This window comes from Ursus maritimus, unplaced genomic scaffold, assembly GCF_017311325.1.
Source record: "Ursus maritimus isolate PB19 unplaced genomic scaffold, ASM1731132v1 scaffold_1, whole genome shotgun sequence".
NCBI lineage: Eukaryota > Metazoa > Chordata > Mammalia > Carnivora > Ursidae > Ursus > Ursus maritimus.
Genome location: NW_024423343.1, coordinates 33574935 through 33593357, shown reverse-complemented (window position 1 = coordinate 33593357; position 18423 = coordinate 33574935). Strand labels below are relative to the sequence as shown.

Below are 18423 nucleotides of genomic sequence, written 5' to 3'. Positions count from 1 at the left end.
ATGTACAATGCATGCAATATTGAATTTATATGTTAGATGTTAGATCCCAGGATGTGACTGACTGGAGAAAAAATGATGGACTAGGCATGTTGGGTTTGGGTGAAGGAATCAGAAGTTACAGAACACACAGTAAATACACATCTGGTTTGAAGAGCAACTGCAGCATATGCGATATTGGCAGGGGTGCCTAGGAGGTGGAGCTATTTTACACTAACCAGCTGAGGACTCCACAAGACAGGTATCATCCAGCATCAGGATATAGCTGCAGGGTTTGGTGAGCCATTCCTATTCGTAGCTTTAGGAAACTGATGTTTTTCCTAGGCCATGTTATTTTATCTTATTTTATTTTATTTTTCCCCCACCCCCCTTATTTTATTTTTAAAGATTTTATTTATTTATGAGAGAGAGAGAGCATGATCAGGGAGAGGGGCAGAGGAAGAGGGAGAAGCAGACGTCCCGCGGAGCAGGGACCCCAAGCCAGGGCTCAATCCCAGGAGCTCAGAATCCTGACCTGAGCCAAAGGCAGACAACTCAACCCACTGAGCCACCCAGGAGCCCCTTAACTCAGGCCTGGCTGGCAGCTTACTAGCCAGTGGGATATTTAAACAAGGAGCTTGAGCTGGTGGCCTGCAGATGGCCGGCATGCCTTCGGGCAGTGGTAGCCATTGCCCTCTTGGTCCCCCAGGCCACTAAACACAGGCCTGGAAGGAGCCCTCTACCTTTTCTCACATGAATATCTACCTGATAAGTAGATGAGCATGTGGACAAAAACCTGATTGGGTGACAGGCGTGTGGGGGGCTTATCAGATTAAAACGGCCAACACGGAAGAGCTCTCAGGTCCCCTCCCTACTCGGGAGCTTCCTCTCTCAATGAACTTTGCTTTGCTGCCCACCACTCTTCCTCCGGTCTACCTCTTCATTCTTGGAATCCGCGTGACCAAGAACCTCAGGCACTAAAGGAAAAGAAATCCTGCAACAGAACCACCACTGTAGAAGCTAAGGCAGGGTGATCGGGACCGCAGTAGTCCAGCATTCCCGGCCAGGGCGGATCCTCTGTTCATGAGTGGGCTGGATGGAAAGAGGATCCTCCATCTCTCACCCACTCTTACCCTGGACTTAGCCTTAGTATCGGGTAGCTAGGGGCAGGGTGAGCATTGCTGACGTCCTGTTCCTCCCACTGGGATTGTGGGGAGAGGAGGCCCTGTGTTCTTGATTGCAGCAGACTGGCCTCTGCTGAGTTGGGAGGATCAAGTGGTCTTGATCAAAATACCACAGATTCTCATTCATTTTTCTTATCAAATTTTCATGGATTTTCTTGAGTAGATGTCTCTTCATTTGCTATTTTCTCTTAGGACTATTTCCAAGGCTTTAAACGATTGTTGTTTGCTCGTTTTAAAATGATCTTCATCAGGAGTGCCTGGGTGGTTCAGTAGGACCCTTGATTTCGGCTCAGGTCGTGATCTCAGTCAGGTCATGAGACCAAGTCCCAAGATGGGCTCCACGCTGAGCGTGGAGCCTGCTTGGGATTCTCTCTCCCTCTCCCCCTCCCTCCTCCCACCTGACACATAGGCGACTTCTCACTCTAAAAAACAAAAAATAAATAATTTTCATCAGTTTCACTAGGGAGTGGGTCACCTGAGCTCCTCATGCTGTTATGCCAGCAGTTAATCTCTTGGCATTATTCTTGTAACTTTCCTTATAAGCTTAAATTGAATTGAAAAGTTAAGAAATTAAAAAAAAACACACAAGAAAGTGGTTACTAGGAAAAAATAGATTAAAATATAAAGTGCTTTCACATTTGCTATTTATTATTATTCCCATGCATTGATAACAAACACTAGAGGTGCTTGCTCGCTCCTTATGACAAGTATAACTACTTTAAACAAACACCCTGGGTTCATAGCATATCCAGTTACTGAGAAATAGGACAAATTCACTTTACCCTTCAAGGTTCTTTTGTCTGGCCTAAGAATTAAATTGGTATATGACAGATTAACAAGAGAATATAAAATTTATTTGCCCACCTTTCAGGCAGTCAGGCAGTCGAGGCTTATCTGCTATCCGGAGGTAAGGAGAAGGGGTCGGAGGTCTGGGACTTCAAAGGGAAGGAAGACAATTCACAGGAAGATGAAAGAGTCAGTGTTTGGTAAACAAATGTTTGCTGGCGGTACAGAGACAATGGCACCTAGAGAGGAATTTTAACTTTGCTAAATTCTTCCCTATCTAAAACCCCTAGTTCATATTATACTGTACTTAACTATGGTCAGACAGCTCCCTTCCCAGAGCAGGTCCTCGATCTATATTCTTCTACACAGGTACAGGGAGGGTCCAAGTTTTTCCAGAGTCTTTTGTTTCCTAAAAATAATCACCTAAAGTAATCCACATGCCAAAGGGACATTTTGGGGTGACGATTTTCTCCCCTACACAGTAAGAGGGTCTTAACTGCTGGTTGGCTGTGGCACAGGAGTGTTTTAATTCAAAGGGACTCATTGGGGGCTGAGCGAGAGTTTTGGAATGGGGTTTTGGCATATAGGTGAGGTTCCTTGGAGTGCGGTCTGGAGCCGAGGGCCAAGAAAGAACTCCTGAGACGTTTTTGGTGCACAATGGGGGTTTATTAAAGAACGGGGACAGAACAGAAAGAGCTGCCCTGGGTTCGTGAGGTGCGGCTGATTATATAAGAGAAGGGAGGTTTCCAAAGAGTTTTCATATGTTAAAGAAGACTCCTGGGATACCTGGAGGCCTTGCCATTGTCAAGCTAAGGTTTTTCCCTCTAGCAAGGCATTAACAGTAAGATAGTTGGGAACTTCCCAGAGGAGCACTACACCTTGCCGGCTTCAAGTATCTGTCAATGGGCGGCAGGTTGTAAGCACATTTAACTGTATATACATTTCCTTCTGGAAGCTAGGTTATTGATAGTAATGCTTTATTCTTACAAATTGCTAAGACCTTTGTAAACCGAGGGAGACTCCAGTCTTGCAGGATTGTGATCTCTGTAAGGTAACTATTTGTTTTTCCTTTCCCTAGCTTTAGGACAGCCAGGAGTGCCTGAGGAATGTCACACATATCCCATCTGGGGGAGGGGGTTGTGGGGTGTCAGCTTCTGCTTTGTCCTTAGCTAGCTTTCTGCTCCCTCATGGGGTGTCGAGGCCTCTGGGCCTAACACAGTGAATGGTAGGCCATCAAACTTTCTCAGCATAAGAAGAAAGCCCAGAGAAGTCGAGTGAGAAAGGCAAATGGAGGCGGGACTGGGCTGGAAGGCACCACGTCCGCTAGTCGGCTTAGACTTTCAGTTTCCTTTTCCTCATCTTGCTGGCGAATTTCAGGCGTTGTCCGCGAAGCCTGATAGGTCGCTGCCCTAAGAAGAGCCCCCCGGTGAGCAGGACGGTACGTGCCGAGTGCTTGCTCCCCTGGCTCCCCACCCTCCCTAGGTCCCAGACCCTACGCTGGAGGGCGGGGTGGGGGGTGGGTGCCGCCTCTCCCGCCCCTCGCAGCTACTCCTGGACTAGCTCTACCCGGAACTCTCCTGGGGCGGGCTAAACCTGGCAGGGGTTAGGGGGAGTGGGCCTTCCGGCAGATGACTCAATCTGCTAGGGTCCTTATTTGCTGTTTGTGGGGCAGGGGCAGGCTCAGGGGGCGGGGAGGGGACGGCAGCCCCAGGACAAACCTCCAGACCGACCTGCTCCGCCACCCTGTTCTCCCGCACCACGGATCGCAGGTGGGCCCCGGGAGGCTGCAGGAGTCCGGGGTGCTGTTCGGAGCACCCCCGCCCACCGGGCCACAGAACCCTTGCCCAACACTGAAACTCCAGAGGACGAGTAAACGTTGCTTAAAATCACCCTGAGAGTTGCTCAATTCCTGGGGCAAACTGTTCAAACGGTTCGGCAGCGTCCTTTGGAAAAGATGATGAGCAAGAAGACTTGTCCTGCATGATTACGTGTCTCCGCGGTAGTAGCCGGCCTGGCTGGAATTTTTACCGTATTGCAATAGCCTGGTGAAATAGGTCAGGGTTGTTTTTCATAGCAGTGTAATACATATTTTGCAAACTGCAAGGAAACTTCTTTGCTGAAGTTTGGAAATAACTGGTAAGATTTTCGTAAAGCCTTAACATAGACTTGTTCCCTCCTCCCCGCCTTTCCTCTCCTTCACAAAAAAATCTGGGAAATGTTAAGTTAATTTCAAGATACTCTGCTTGATGATATCCAGATTGGGACAGAAGGACATGGTGTTTTAAAACGTTAACAGTGGAATGCAATAGAACAAAGGCCTGTGAGGTTTGTTTTTGGTTCTAGGGAACAGGAAATGAGTAGGGCGTGGGTTAGTAAGCACTCTAAAGCCCTCTCGAATTATTTTCATTTGTTGACATTTGAAATTTATTTACGCAATGAGGCTTTAGTCCCAATAGAGAGAGTATGTCAAGCATTTTGGACACCGACGACCCTGATAATCTAAGGCTGGGCTCTGGTGGGCTTGACCTACTTTAGGTAAGAGATTTCAGATAAGAGGAACAGAATTTTTGGTATTTTCCCTCTAGTAGTTCCCCTAAATAATCTTACAAAAAAGTTTCACTGGGAGAAAATTCGGCTTGACTCCAAAATTACAAAGAAAACAAAAGAAAAGACTCGGGTTTGGAAGGGAATTTTGAATGCCGTACAGAAGTTTTCACTTCTCATGCTAACATTTGTACAGCTTCTGGGATGGATGTCCTGATTAAAATGGCTTTTTCTAACGACTAAACGTTTTCTATTTCTGTTTGTAACTGGCATTTGCACTTCTCTTTAACACTGTATTACTTACTAGCTTGCACCCGCTTTCGAAGGTGAATCCGCCTACACGTCTGCAGGAGTGGGGTGCACCTTGCCCCCTGGGAGTCTTGCATGACTGCGGGGTGGGGGGAGCAGGTGGGAGCGTACGCTTCAGGCAGTTTTCAGCGGTGGCAGGGGGCCTACTGGAAGCTGCAGCGGAAATAGGTTTTATCTCTGGGGCGCGCGGGAGTCACAACTTCGCCCTCAGCGCGTAGGTGGGGCGCAGCCGCAGCACCCACTCATTCTCCGCGAGCAGCACGTAATTCCCCTGAGTTCCACGTGGCCCTTTGCCTACCCAAGGGAGAGTTTTGGGACAGCCGCGGGTGTACCCTTGTGGAGTTCTTTTAGGTGCGGGGGCGGAGGGTTCTCGAGCCTTAAGTCTCTCGTGGGCTGCCTGGAAAAGACGCACAGGGACTTAGCTGGAAGAGGCTCCCGGAAGCCATCTGGAGAGTCCACCTGTTGATGGGTGCGACGCTCCCCTCCAGTTTCGGAGTACTCCCAACGCCGGTTTTCCGGAGCTGCAGGTCCCTCACGGTGGGTCTCGCTCCTGCCCGAGATCCAGCGGGAAGAGCCGGGGCTGCCCGGGCGTGAGTAGACTAAGAATCCTGTCCGTCTCTCCTCTCTCGACCTGCGCCCCCGTGCTGGAGTCGCCTGGGCTCTGGGGGTGTAAGGGCACTGCCCCTGATCCCTTCCAGAAATGGATTGAACCGCTTTTAGCCCTTCTGGCCTGTTTTGGAGCCTCCTGGGGACTCACCTACATCAGTTCCAAGTCACCAGGCATATCACTTAAATCTCAGGAATGGACTCCGTTTGGTTATTTCTTCCTTGTAGGGCCGCAGAGGCTAATTAAACTCGTGTTCATGGACTGAACTGCCTCCTTCCCTTTGATTAAATGTAATCCTACCAACATTTATTGAGCTCCTGTGGGCCAGGCTGAGTTCTGGGTGCTGGGGACATAGAGATGGATCTGAACTTGTTTCCTTCCCCAAGAAGCTCACAGAGTGGTTGGGGGAGACTGAGAAAAGTTACCTACACTGGTAACTTAGATGCAAGGCAGCCTAGACAGGGACCACTGACAGCCAAGACTGGGAGGAAGACGTTTGGGCCATGTTGGAGAAGTAATGACAGGTAACAGAGGGCAACGTGTACTCGGGCTCATTCTTGCTTTCCTTACTATAAGCCACCACCACATGTTCCCTTCCTCTCTACTTTCATACACTTGGTGGCTGTCTTTACACTTACCATAGAATTGCTCTTAACACTCCGTATTGTAATGCTTTTCTTAAAAAACTTTTCAGTGAAGTTGTATTATAATTATCTGTGTTAAAATATATGCAAAGTAAATAGAACCCTTAGGAGTCTACTCCCTAAGATAATGGAAGGTTGAAGCTTAATGTTTTTTCCAGACATTTTATGCACTCAAATACAGACTTTTAAATATTATATATACATATAATATATATATTGTTATTTTGTATGATGCTGTTTCTTCAATTGCATTTCAGAACTGGTGTTTTTTTTTTTTTCTTTTAACATCTCTTCTTTTTTCAGATGGAATTTCACTCCCCTCTGGGGTCAGTGTTTCTAATGAGAGATTTTCTTTTCCTAATGACCACTTTTCTTGTTTTTGAGAATGTGTGTATCCACAATTTCACACTTAATTCATTTGCTTGTTCATATGTCTCCAGTGTCTTTTTTCCTTCAGTTCTGGGTCTAGAGAAGTCATTCTTCTTTGACCCCATGTACATATGAATGAATATATATATATATATACACACACACACATATTTTTAATATTTTCTTTCCAGATAAAAGTGCTTCTTTTCTCTGATGGTTTCTGCTTTTAGCCACTTTGTCTTTATTTGGCCACTTAAGTGTTTGTGCAAAACAAACAAACAGCTTCTTCGTTGTTTTCCTCTTATTCTATTCATTGGGTTGTCATCTTTGGTAGTTCAGTACTTACGGTTAAGAACTAACCTTTACCCATGTGATTCCACATTCATTTATATATTCAAGATGCTCTGTGTTTTCTGCAGGGAACTCTTCAGCTGGAGAAATTAACCCATTTTATTTAGGTTAATGTCTGTATACTTAAGTTTTTCAGTGTAATTAAAAAATTCTCTTGTAGCTACTTGCCGCAAGGTTTAAAATGTTCCTCAGGCTAATTGCTTCAGTCTATCATCTGATTTTACAAGTGGGAACCAAAGCTTCCTTATCTGCTTGTCAAATTCTTGAGCTATTTTTTTTTTTAATCTTCTTTTTGGATCTTCCTTTTAGCTTACCAGATCTTTTTTGTTTGGTTTTGGTTTTGGATTTTACTCGAAGCTTTCAAAAAGTATAGCTTTTTAAAATCAATGATTTTGTTTTAAAGAGTAGGCACACGACATCTTGCTTGGATACTATCTGGTGAATGAACCAGATTCCTTGCAAGAATGACCAAAGCTTGATTCAAAGTTGAATAAAATAAATCAATAATAAGTGAATCCCTTCATTCAGCATTTACTGAGCATCTGAATTTACTGAGTCTGTCTTTTTCAGCTGAATTGTCAAGGAATCTTTGAAGCTGGATTGTCAACAGGAATGTCAAAGAACCTAGAAAGAGGGAGCAGGAAGGAGATCAGGAGGTGGGAATAGTTAAATAGGTACCAGAGATAGTGATGGGATTGAAGCAAATGGGGAATTTTTATTTTCTTCTTTTCCAGATTTTCCTATAGCATGCAAGTAGTGCTTTTTATAGTTAGAAAAAAGAATGCTATACAGGAAGAATTGCAAGGCTTTATATCTGCAGTATTATGTGTAGCTTATGATTTTGATCAGGACTATCTCCTGATGGCCAGCCTCGGAGAATCCATTGTATGAACTGAGCAAGCTATACCTGCTAGGTTGAATGTTTAATTCAAGCTAGTCTTGTATAGATGGGCTTCAGAGCAGAGAAATGTCTGCTAAATGTTTTATTTTAGTGTGGCATAATTGATGCCTTGAACAGATAGGGTTGTTTCTTGAGACCTTTGTGATTCGTCTGATGAAAACCTTGAGAAGGGTTGTGTATTTTCCTGATTGGGGTTGCATGGTGGTAAAGATGACCTACAGAGAACTGAGGTCACAGCCCTCCCTTGCACTACTTGGAACTAAGATCTGGTCTCTGAACCCAGGCTTTGCTGAAACATTAAAATTTGGAATCTTGCTCAAACTCAGCTTTGCCTGTTGCCTTTTGTTGTTGTGGAGGAAATTGAAGCCTCAGAGTAAATTGATGAATGCAGTAAATGCTTCACACTGTCCTGTGACTGTTTCTTAATCACATGAGTGAATATAGTGATAGCTCATGGACAGTTAGTTGTGTCTGAAACTTACACCATCTCATACGAGGAATTAGTAATTTTGATGATATCCTATTTGAGGAAGTAGTTCTTTAAATTTATGCACTTTTGAGGCCAGCCTGAGAGAATTATACCACATGCAGAGGACCGGCCTAGAGGTTTGGTCAAATTGAAAATCTTGACACATTAATCTTAGAGTTTTAGAAATTATTTTAAGTGCAAAGGATAAAATTTTAGCTAAAGGCAGAGTGAGATAGACCTTTTGTTAAAAGGCCAGGGGATGTCCACTGAGTTTGACTAGAGAACTTGTATTCTGCCTGTTGAAGATGAGGTCCTGTCAGGTCCTAGGAAGCCCTTCATGGAGGCTCATCAGGCCTCTTACAATCACACTGTAAGCCACTCTTAAACAATAGTATTGTTATCTCTTATATTTGCAAAACCTTCCTTTCACAATCTGTTTCCTGGATCTAACAACCAGGTTCCAAATATGATATCTATGCCAACACCAGCTCCATCTTGCTTCATTGTAGATTACGAAAGGATGAGTAGGCATCACACATGTGTGGGCCTGCTGGAGCTGTGTAATGATGACCAGTCTGTTCTTGGGAGGGTGAACTTGTCAGGGCTGGCCAGGGTTCACCACAGCATAATAAAGATGAATGAGAACCTACCTATCCTCAAGGACCTTACCACATATGGTAGATACCCAACTAGAATTAGATAAATGTCAGAAGAGAGTAAAAAAGAGTGTTACGAAGCAGCAGGAAATGACCTGACTTAGAAATCAAGACAAGCTTATAGAAGAGAAGCCTTGAAAGATGGGACAGAATTTCAGTAGACAGAGACTGTGAAGAGGGGAGGGGCTTTCCAAAGGGAGGCAAATGCTTGAACAAGGAGGTGGGATAGAAAAAGCCCTGTCCAGAGAACATTGAGATATCTATTTGTCATGAGTTAAATTACGAGTTGGGCAGAACTCTTAGATCTTCTTGGGGAGATACTCTTGGGTACTGGGGCTATGTAGGAGAAGTTTGCTCCTCATGGAAATTTAACTTTGGTTAAGATGGAATGGGCCATGGGGCTCCTGGGTGGCTCAGTTGGTTGAGCGTCTGCTTTCGTCTCAGGTCACGATCCTGGGGTCCGGGATCAAGCCGTGCGTCAGGCTCCCTGCTCAGATGGGAGTCTGCTTCTTCCTCTCTCTCTACCACTTCCCCTGATTGTGCTCTCTCACTCTCTCTCTCAAGTAAATAAATAAATAAATAAAGTCTTTTAAAAAAAAAGATGGAGTGGGCCATTGCATTGAATGGATTTACTTCTATTGACCCTGGTGATTCTGCTTATGTTTTTGTATCTAATTAATTGATTCATACTCTCCTCTCCATCTAGATCCTTTCTCTCTCTGTAGTTCTTTCATTCTCTCATTTTCTGCAACCTCTATGCAACTGTTATGCAACAGAGAGGCGATTGGAGGTAATGTTATGTTTGCATTTGTGGGAGCTTCCCCGAGAGTCATGGGACTGAGCCCCATTAAAAAATTTTATAAAAACATCTTCTAATTTTATGTCATTTTATAATTAAGATTATCTATTTTTTTTGTGGGCAATTTGCTATAATTGAAATGCATGGCTTGTGAAGCCAAATAATGTTTTTGTGTGTATTTTTAGCTACCGATGCATAATAATGGTCAGTAACCTCTCAAGTTGGGAAGTATTTATGGCTAAGCTTGGTATGTGGTCATCTGGGTAATCTGCAGCATTCCAGAAATCAGGAACCACGTGATGATCTATTATTTATAGATCTATTATTTATAAACCTCATTTTAAATATCTGTGTGTGGGGGGGGGGTTGTGCAAAATGCCCCTTCATGCACTTTCTTAGGTTTAAAATGCCTCAGGTGGGAGAGGAAAGATGGGTTCATTATATTAGCTGCTTGAATTGTTAAACACACAGCCCACGTCTACCGATTCTGTACGTGTGTGGAGGAGAAGATGGCTTCTCTTTGGTTCAGGATGACTTCACACAACTCCCGTGAGATAGCCACATCCTCTTTTGCCCAGGATCATGTAACCCCTTCTCCTTGATCTTTTTAGAGTCCTCTGGGTGACTCTCTGAGGGACTTGATGTTCATGTTTCAGTGGGGATTTCCAGACACCTGAAAGTTCCGGCTTTGCATGCTGCTTCCTGACCACCAACTCTGCAACACCTTCAGTATATGACTGGTCCGGTCTGGTGGTGTTGCTGGGAAGTTACATTTGCTTTTATACTGTGGCCATGCTTGATTTCCTGTTCATGCGGTGACTTCGCTTCAGGCAGAGAAGTTGTGCAAAGAATGGAGGATTCAGTATGTTTTTGGATAGATTAAGGTATGATGGGAACTAGTCATGCTGGTGGCTGTGTTACTGATAACAGAGAATGTCATGTGCTTCGGATACCAGATGGTTTGGAGGCAAATTTGACATTCTGTGAAAAAGGTTGAGAAACCTGACTTAGGTTAACCACATTTTACTGTTACCTGCTGGGGCCAATAGGTACTGGGAGGTATGTCCATCGTACTGTGATGATACAAAGAAGTTGCTGGCCAAGTCTGTGTGCGCTCTTCCCAGGAAAGCTTTACACAGTAGGAGATGCTTCAGCTGGCCCTAAAAGCTGAGAAGGGTTTTGCTGGACAGGTAAGTGGGAAAAGGTAGTGCAGGCAAAGGCATAGAGGCATGGGAAAGAACTCTGTGTTGAGATTAGGTTGAAGCCAGATGTGCAAAGTGTCTGTTAATGAGAGATGAGGGCAGGTGCTGGACCACAAGAGTCCTTGAATGCAAAGAAAATTGGAACCTGCAATGGGAGATGAGGAGTCATTGGAAGGTTTGAATTAAGAAAATAACTTAGTTCAAGCATGAATTTCAGAAAGTTCATTCTGATAGGAGATTGATTTGGAGGGGTTGAGACCATAGGCAGGAAAAACAGAAAGGCCAGGAGAAAAGTCTGGGTAAGAGATAGATGCTAGGGTACACCCTCATTTAAGGAACAGGTGCAGAAGGAGGGTGCTGAGGAGTCAGAGAAGGTTAGGGGAAGACTGCGTGAATATAGTGGTGTGAGGTGAGCCAAAGGAGTTTCCAGTAGGGATTAATCAGCAGCATCAGATGGGATAGACTGCCCAGGTAAAAGAGAACTTCCAACTGACCTTGGATGTAACCACAAGGTCACCAAGTCCCCTATAAGAGCAATGTCGGCAGGACTGGCACACTAGGGTGAGCAGAGTGAGGCACTCACCTCAGGCACAACATTTAAGGGGGGGTGTTCAACTCAATAATTAAGATAAATAATATTTTAGCACAATATTTTGAAAAAATTGACATTCATGCAAAAAATTCACAATGAACAAAATATCAAAATTTAAAATAGACACAGCATCAGTTTACAGATTTTTCTTTGGCCTCAGTTCCAGTATAGCTCCGTAGGGAGTGTCATTTTGTAAAGGGTACTGTGAGAGGGAGGATGCAGGTAGCAGCATATTGAGTGAATTGAAGTTGTAGGAGTTGAGGCACTGAGTGCAGACTCTTCCTTTATAAGGTTCCAGCTTTACATGAAGGGAAATAAAGTGAAAGGGTGGTTGGCCTCGGGATCTCAGGCTTAAGGGTATTTTCATTTTATTTCTTTTTTTAAGAGGAGAGACTTGAACATGTTTATAAGCTGGAGGTAGAGAGAGGTTGATGAAAGAGTAGTTGTAGGGGCTCATGGAGACAGGAGGGCACAAGGGGAGTGGATGGTCCTGGCAAGGTGAGGAACAGCAGGTGCTGGCCCCACAGTGGGAAGGTGGAAGATCGTGGGAACTTACTCCTGATAAATGTCAAGTTCAACCGAGGAGAAATAGCACCAGTGGGTGGTGTTAAGGTACAAGAAAGCCATGAAGTTGGGAGCTGTCAGGCAGACGTGGGAAAGGAGCTGACCAAGGTCCTGTAAAAGCAATCGCTGAGCAGCAGTAAGGGGCCAGCTCAGCTTGAAAGCCACAAGTGTTTGGTGTGATCTTTGCCCCTCTCCTCAGCATGACTTGCTACTCTAAACGTATGAGTGGAGGAGGCTCACCATCCAAAGATGGGGTGCTGGGTTGGCCAACCATCCTGAGACTCCTGGGACTGAGGAGCGTCCTGAGAACACAGACAGGACTTCCACTGCTAAGACTGGAAAGTCCTGGCAAGCCAGGACCAGTCATATACCGAAAGTGTTGCGCAGCTGGTGGGCAGAAGGCAAAGGGCAAGATAATCGGAGGTGCTGGTCAGAGAGAGTTCCCCTGTGCTCTAGGTCTAGTCTGGGGAGAAAAGGAAGTGAGGTCATTATGTGGTAGCAACTTGTGAAACTCCTTTTATTCATTGATTCATTCAACAAATATTGACAACATGCTTACGATGAGACGGGCACTGGGGTCCTTGCACAGGATTGAACCACAAAGATGTGGGTGTCCTCCTAGATGATCCTTCTGTGGCAGCTAATGTCAGCTGGTGGTCAGGACCCATTCTCATCTCTGTCTAGAGGTTGGAAAGTTACAAACTTCATTTCCAAGACTCCTTTACAGCTGGGATGGGAACTAAATTCTGCCAACTCGGTGCACTGAGGTAAGATCTGTAAACAGAAGTGAGGTAGAGGCCAATAGCTGGCTTTTCTTAGTTTCTCTGTTGGCAAGCATGATGGTGGTGAGGTAGGGATTTGGGCAGCAGTGTTATGGTGTCCAGTTACCAAATTTGGAGGTGTTGGAAGCAGCTGGGTTGGTTGACTGCTTTCTGATCTCTGGGTCACTTCCACGCAGGTGAGCCCAGCGCTCCCAGTGACGGCCCCGATTCCCCACTGCCCTGGCTGAGACAAGATCTTCCAGGGTGCTATAGGAGCTTTTCTCAGAAGCCCAGGCAAGAACCCTTTCATCCAGCCCTTGCTACAGTTTTGTAAGCATCCATATTAAATGTATTTCTACTGAAAATACCTGGACTGCTTTCTGTTTCTAGAACCTGGCACCTCTCCTTCTATTAGACAGTCTTGTGGATATTAACAATGATGACATCGCCTTTGTTTGGTGTTAAGTAGCAACCGTTCCATGACTCCTACTTGAGAAATGAAACTAGAACTGATCTCAGGTTTAGTTGCTTTGCTTGTGAAGATTGGGGACAATTTAAAGCAGAGAGAGTGGAGAGTTTGTGTGGGTGTGGAAAAGAAAGGGGAGACAATTACTAAACTAGAATTTGCCAGTGAGGGGAGGAAAGAAGAGGGGGATTTCTTACAAATTTTAGAAAACATACCCAGATGCCAGTTTTGTCTGACGAGGGAAGGTGAACTGCTTAAAACAGTAGAGCGAAACAAAACTGGCAGAATATTGATCAGCCAGGAGGACTGGAAAGAAAAAGAGTTGGGCTTGGAATACCCCTTTGTCCTTCAGTAGAGGGAGGCGAAGCAAGTGACTTCTGAGGAGGTGAGTGGAGTGTGGAGCTAGGCAACCCGGGGAGGGGGTGCTGGGAAGTGCCGTGCACCATCCTTTCTCAGAACTTCTAAAGAACTCATTCTACATGCCACCCCCTCCTAACCCCTTCTCCCCCGTTTTTGTAGCATGTTAAATAAAATCTGATATGTTCTTTTGGAGGATAACTTTGGGGGTGCCTCTAGGCTTTCTTGTTCTAATATTTGTCTATATATACACCAAGGAAGCTCTAAAAGTATTTTGAATGCTGTGAGATGGTTTCCGTGGGGCGTGCTCTGCCTCTCCTCCTCTTCTCCCACACACTTGTATTTTCTTTATACAGTACATGTTAACTGAACGGATAAAGGCTGGGTGTGAAAGACAAAGTAATTTCTTAGTTTGAAAACCTATAGGGTGGGGCACCTGGGTGGCTCAGTCGGTGGCTCAGGTCATGATCCTGGACTCCCGGGATCAAGCCCCATGTCCGGCTTCCTGCTCAATGGGGAGTCTGCTTCTCTCTCTCCCTCTGCCCCTCCCCGCTTGTGTCCTCTCACTCTCTCTCTCTCTCTCTCTCTCTTAAATAAATAAATAAAGTCTTAAGGAAAAAAAAAAGAAAGCCTACAGGGTTCCCCTTTGGTTTATTATTGTTTTCTAATTTTATTGTACTGTGGTCAGAGAATGTGGTATAAGGTTCATTTATTTTGATGTCTGTATAGCTATTTCTCAGCTTATAAAGTAAAATGTTACAAATTCAGTCATTCCCCCTGTGCATTTTTATCTAGTCACGTTCTATTCATCCTATAATGGAAACCACTTTTCTGAATTTAGCATTTATTGTTACTATGTGTGTTTTCATATTTTTACTACACACACACACACATTGCTGAATAGTATATGGTATTTTTTTTAACATTTAGGATTTTAATGTAAAATAATCATATGGTATATATGCTTTAGCAACTTGCTTTCCGCTTCAGCAAAAATATTTGCTTTGTTGTTTTTTTTGTGAGATTCATGTAGTTCTGGTTCATTCATTTTCAGGGCTGTATAGTGTTCCATTAAAGGACTATAACATTTTATTTTATTTTTATTATTTTTATTTTATTTTTAGTAAAGTGATAGAAGTTTATTAAGTGAAGATACAGAAAAAGCTCTCAAGAGAGGGGTCCTGACAGGGTTGCCCGGACTATAACATTTTATTCAGTCTCTTCTTGATAGCCTTTTAGAATGGTTGATGGTTTTGCTTTTCTTTTCTTTTCTTTCTTTCTTTCTTTCTTTCTTTCTTTCTTTCTTTCTTTCTTCCTTCCTTCCTTCCTTCCTTCCTTCCTTCCTTCCTTCCTTTCTTTCTTTCTTTCTTTCTTTCTTTCTTTCTTTCTTTCTTTCTTTCTGCCATAATATCCACTGCTGCTAGAAACGTTGTGTATGTGCCTTGGTATACCTGTCTGAGAGGTTTTAAGGATATTTACTTAGGAATGAAATCTTCATGTCATAGAGTAATGTATGTTTTTATCTTTATCAGATATTGCCAAATTGTTCTTCAAAGTAGCTGTACTAATTTTTGATTCCTCCAGTAACGTTGGAGATTTTATATTTCTCTGACATTTGGTAACAGATACTAGCATTTAACTGATGTGAAATAATACCTCATTGTAGTTTAAATTTGCATTTCTCTGACTACTATTCTGGCTCAAACATCTTCTCATATGGTTAGTAGCTATTTGGGTTTTTTCTTCTGGGAAGTGCCTGTTGCCTCTTTTTCCTTTGGGTTGCTTGTCCTATACTTACTGATTTGCAGAAATGCTTTCTTTCAAGACTTTATTTTTATGTAATGTCTACACCCAATGTGGGGCTGGAACCCACAACCCTGGATCAAGAGCCACATGTTCTATTGACTGAGCCAGCCAGGCGCCCCAGTAGAAATGCTCTCTATATTCTGGATACAAATTCTTTGTTAATTAAATATGATGCATTTGTCTTCTCTGTCTGTGCTTAGTCTCTTTCATTTTTAAAAGGATGCCTGCTTTTTATCTTACAAAATCTTTTTGTAATTGGAGGTTATAGATTTTCATTTAGACTTTTATATCCAGGATTTTAGTACGAATGGAATTGACTTATAAACGATGTAAGGAAAGGATTCCAATATCCCCCTTTATGTATTGAATAACCAGTTGTCCCAGCACAATTTCTGGACATTAATGTCCTTTCTGTATCGATTGGCAGGACCCCCTCAGTCATCTGTGTGTGGATTGATTTCCGAGTTCTCACCTGTGTCTTGGTTGCTTGGTTATATATCCCGGTGCCAAATACATTTGTATAAAATCTTGATATCTGGTAAGGCAACTTCTTCCAACCGGTTGTTCTTAAAAACTTGTATTGGCTATTCTTGGGCCTTCTACTCCTTCACTTAGGTTTAAAATCAGCTTGCCACAGTCCATGGCAAATTATTTTTAATTTTTTGATTGGACTTCTAGTAAATTTATAAATTCATTTGGGCGTCTATTATAGCCAGTTTTTCAGATTATCTAGTGCAGCGTTTCTTAATCTTGGCACCACTGGTGTTTGCAGTTGGATAATTCTTTGTTGTGAAGGATGTACATCAAGGGATGTTTAGCGGCATCCCTGGCCCGATGACCAAAAATGTCTCATGACACTATCAAATGTCCTCTGAGGGGCAAAACTGCCGCTGACTCAGAAGCATTGATCTGGCGTATTGCAGAAGTTTTCCTTATTTTCTTGAACGTTTTCATATTTATTTAAATTATTTCAGATGCAGTTTCCTCAGATGTGAATTTTAGTTGTGTTGTCTACTGTCATGGTGATTTTTATTTTTTTTGCATGGCAATTTTTGAGCGGGAACTTGCCTCCAGCGGAATGGATGTCTTTTATGCCCTGGGTTGTGAAGGTAGCCTTATGGGGTAGTTTTGAGTTTGCCTCTGAAGATCTCATAGGCTTCCCTAGTTTGAGAGTGATTTTTATGTTAATGTCTTGGTTTGGGATTAAAAGAAACCCCAACAAAGTAGTGATTACTTGGACCCTAACCCTACTTCTCCCTTCCATGCTTCCCTTTCTCAAGTGCCTGTCACCTTTAGCTACAATTAACTGCCTCAACACCACCCTAACATACACACTGGTATTTTGCTGTAGGTTGGACTGACTCAGCACGGGATCTGTAGTTTTCCTTTTGATATTTTTTTCTGAATATGCCAGATGCTACCACTGAGTAATTTGGATTTTGCTGCCAAACTATACCTCCATTAGTACAGAGGGAAGACAGCGTGCCAGTTCTCTTGCTGAGTGTGCGTGACTAGCAGAAAGTCCTGGTATAATGGTTGGAGGGAATGAACTGAGCAGATAATTTTTTTTTGAGCAGATATTTAAAAAAGTGATTATCTAATGTTAACTTCTTGATGGCGTTGTTGTATCATTGATGACTACAAATCACAAAAATTGGCTACTGTTTTTAAAAATAGGGAATTAGGGGCACCTGGGTGGCTCATTTGGTTAAGCATCTGCCTTCTGCTCAGGTCAAGATCCTGGCATCCTGGCATCCTGGGATCGAGCCCCACTGTGGAAAGTTGGGCTCTCTGCTCAGCAGGGAGTCTTCTTCTCCCTCTCTCTGCCCCTCCCCCCTGCTTGTGCACTCTCTCTCTCTCTCAAATAAATAAATAAAATCTTCAAAAAAATAAAAATAGGGAATTGAACATTTGATTTCTCTTTGGTTCTTTTTCAGATAAGTCTTGTGAACATGGATAACATCTCATTTATTCTTCTGTGTTTAATCACCTCTTTACTTATTTTATACCTTCTAGTGTATATGAATATTTTATGGGTTGATTGATAACAACTGCTAACAAAATTGTGACTTTTAGTCAATAGAATAAGTACTTCTCTTCCTTCCATGGAAACTAGTGGTAAGGTTAAGGTATTGTTAGCCTGTGAATAATGTATAAGTTTAGGGTCCCTGAAATGCATAAAATTGTTACTTAGCTTTCAGATTAAAAAAAAAAATAAAGTAGTCTGAGTGCCAGTTTTTCTACATTCATTGAGCAGCCATTTAGTAAATTCCATTTCTCCAGTTATTCATAATGGCTATCTTTAAGTGAAGTTTGGATGAGTGGGCACAGAATTGGCGTAGACACACCAATACTGATTAGCAAGTATACATAAGGTAAAATGTCTATTTTTATTAAGAACTCACCCACTTAGCCCTATTGTGGGAAGGCCAATGTGAAGGATGTAAATGAATGGTCTACTTTAAAATATTTTAAATTTTTGAAAAATAAAATAAAATTTAAAATTAATTTGATTTTGTTACTTTCAGACACTAAAATGGTTATTAATATTTTCATTGATGGGGAACTCTGGGTCTCTAGGAAATTGTGTTTACTCTAAGAATCTATTTTGTCTTTTTGTCTTTGACTGTTTAGTGTCCCTTATACCCCTTTTTGCTTTGACTGCCAGGAAACTTGGACAAATTCACAGTCTGCTAAAATCTGTTTAGACCTTTCTGGCCTGCATATTTGCTTTGTCTTCTTTATCCTTCCACCCCATTTCAACTTGCTAACGTAATGGTTATTTAAACTAATTTTTCCCTCTCGTCTCATATAAAATTTTTCTTGTATTTAGTGTTGCTATTATAAGATGCCTCAAATCTATTGTGGACTGGAATTGTACATAAATAAATAAAATAGCTTCAGTGTTTCTTTCATTAAACATAGCTCAATAAATATATAAATACCCTTGTACACAAATAAGTAACGGTAACAGTAACTTACAGGGTGGTTCTGTTTCCTTTTTTTTTTTTGCTAAGATTAACTTTTAACCTTAAATGTTCTCTAATAGAAATAGACCGGGTACTCTCTCAGAATGCAAG

General features: G+C 42.8%; 1 protein-coding gene across 11 annotated transcripts in view; it reads left to right on the top strand.

The window, feature by feature from the left end:
• The first annotated feature begins 2329 nt into the window (after positions 1-2329).
• Positions 2330-18423, top strand: part of CFLAR (CASP8 and FADD like apoptosis regulator) — a 41063-nt gene continuing 24969 nt past the window's right edge. For 2 of the 11 annotated variants that reach the window (XM_008687350.2, XM_040642021.1), the window contains exon 1: positions 2330-3384. The gene's annotated coding sequence lies outside the window, so the exon portion shown is untranslated. The other 9 variants (XM_040641978.1, XM_040642011.1, XM_040642028.1 and 6 more) reach the window with 9 other exon arrangements.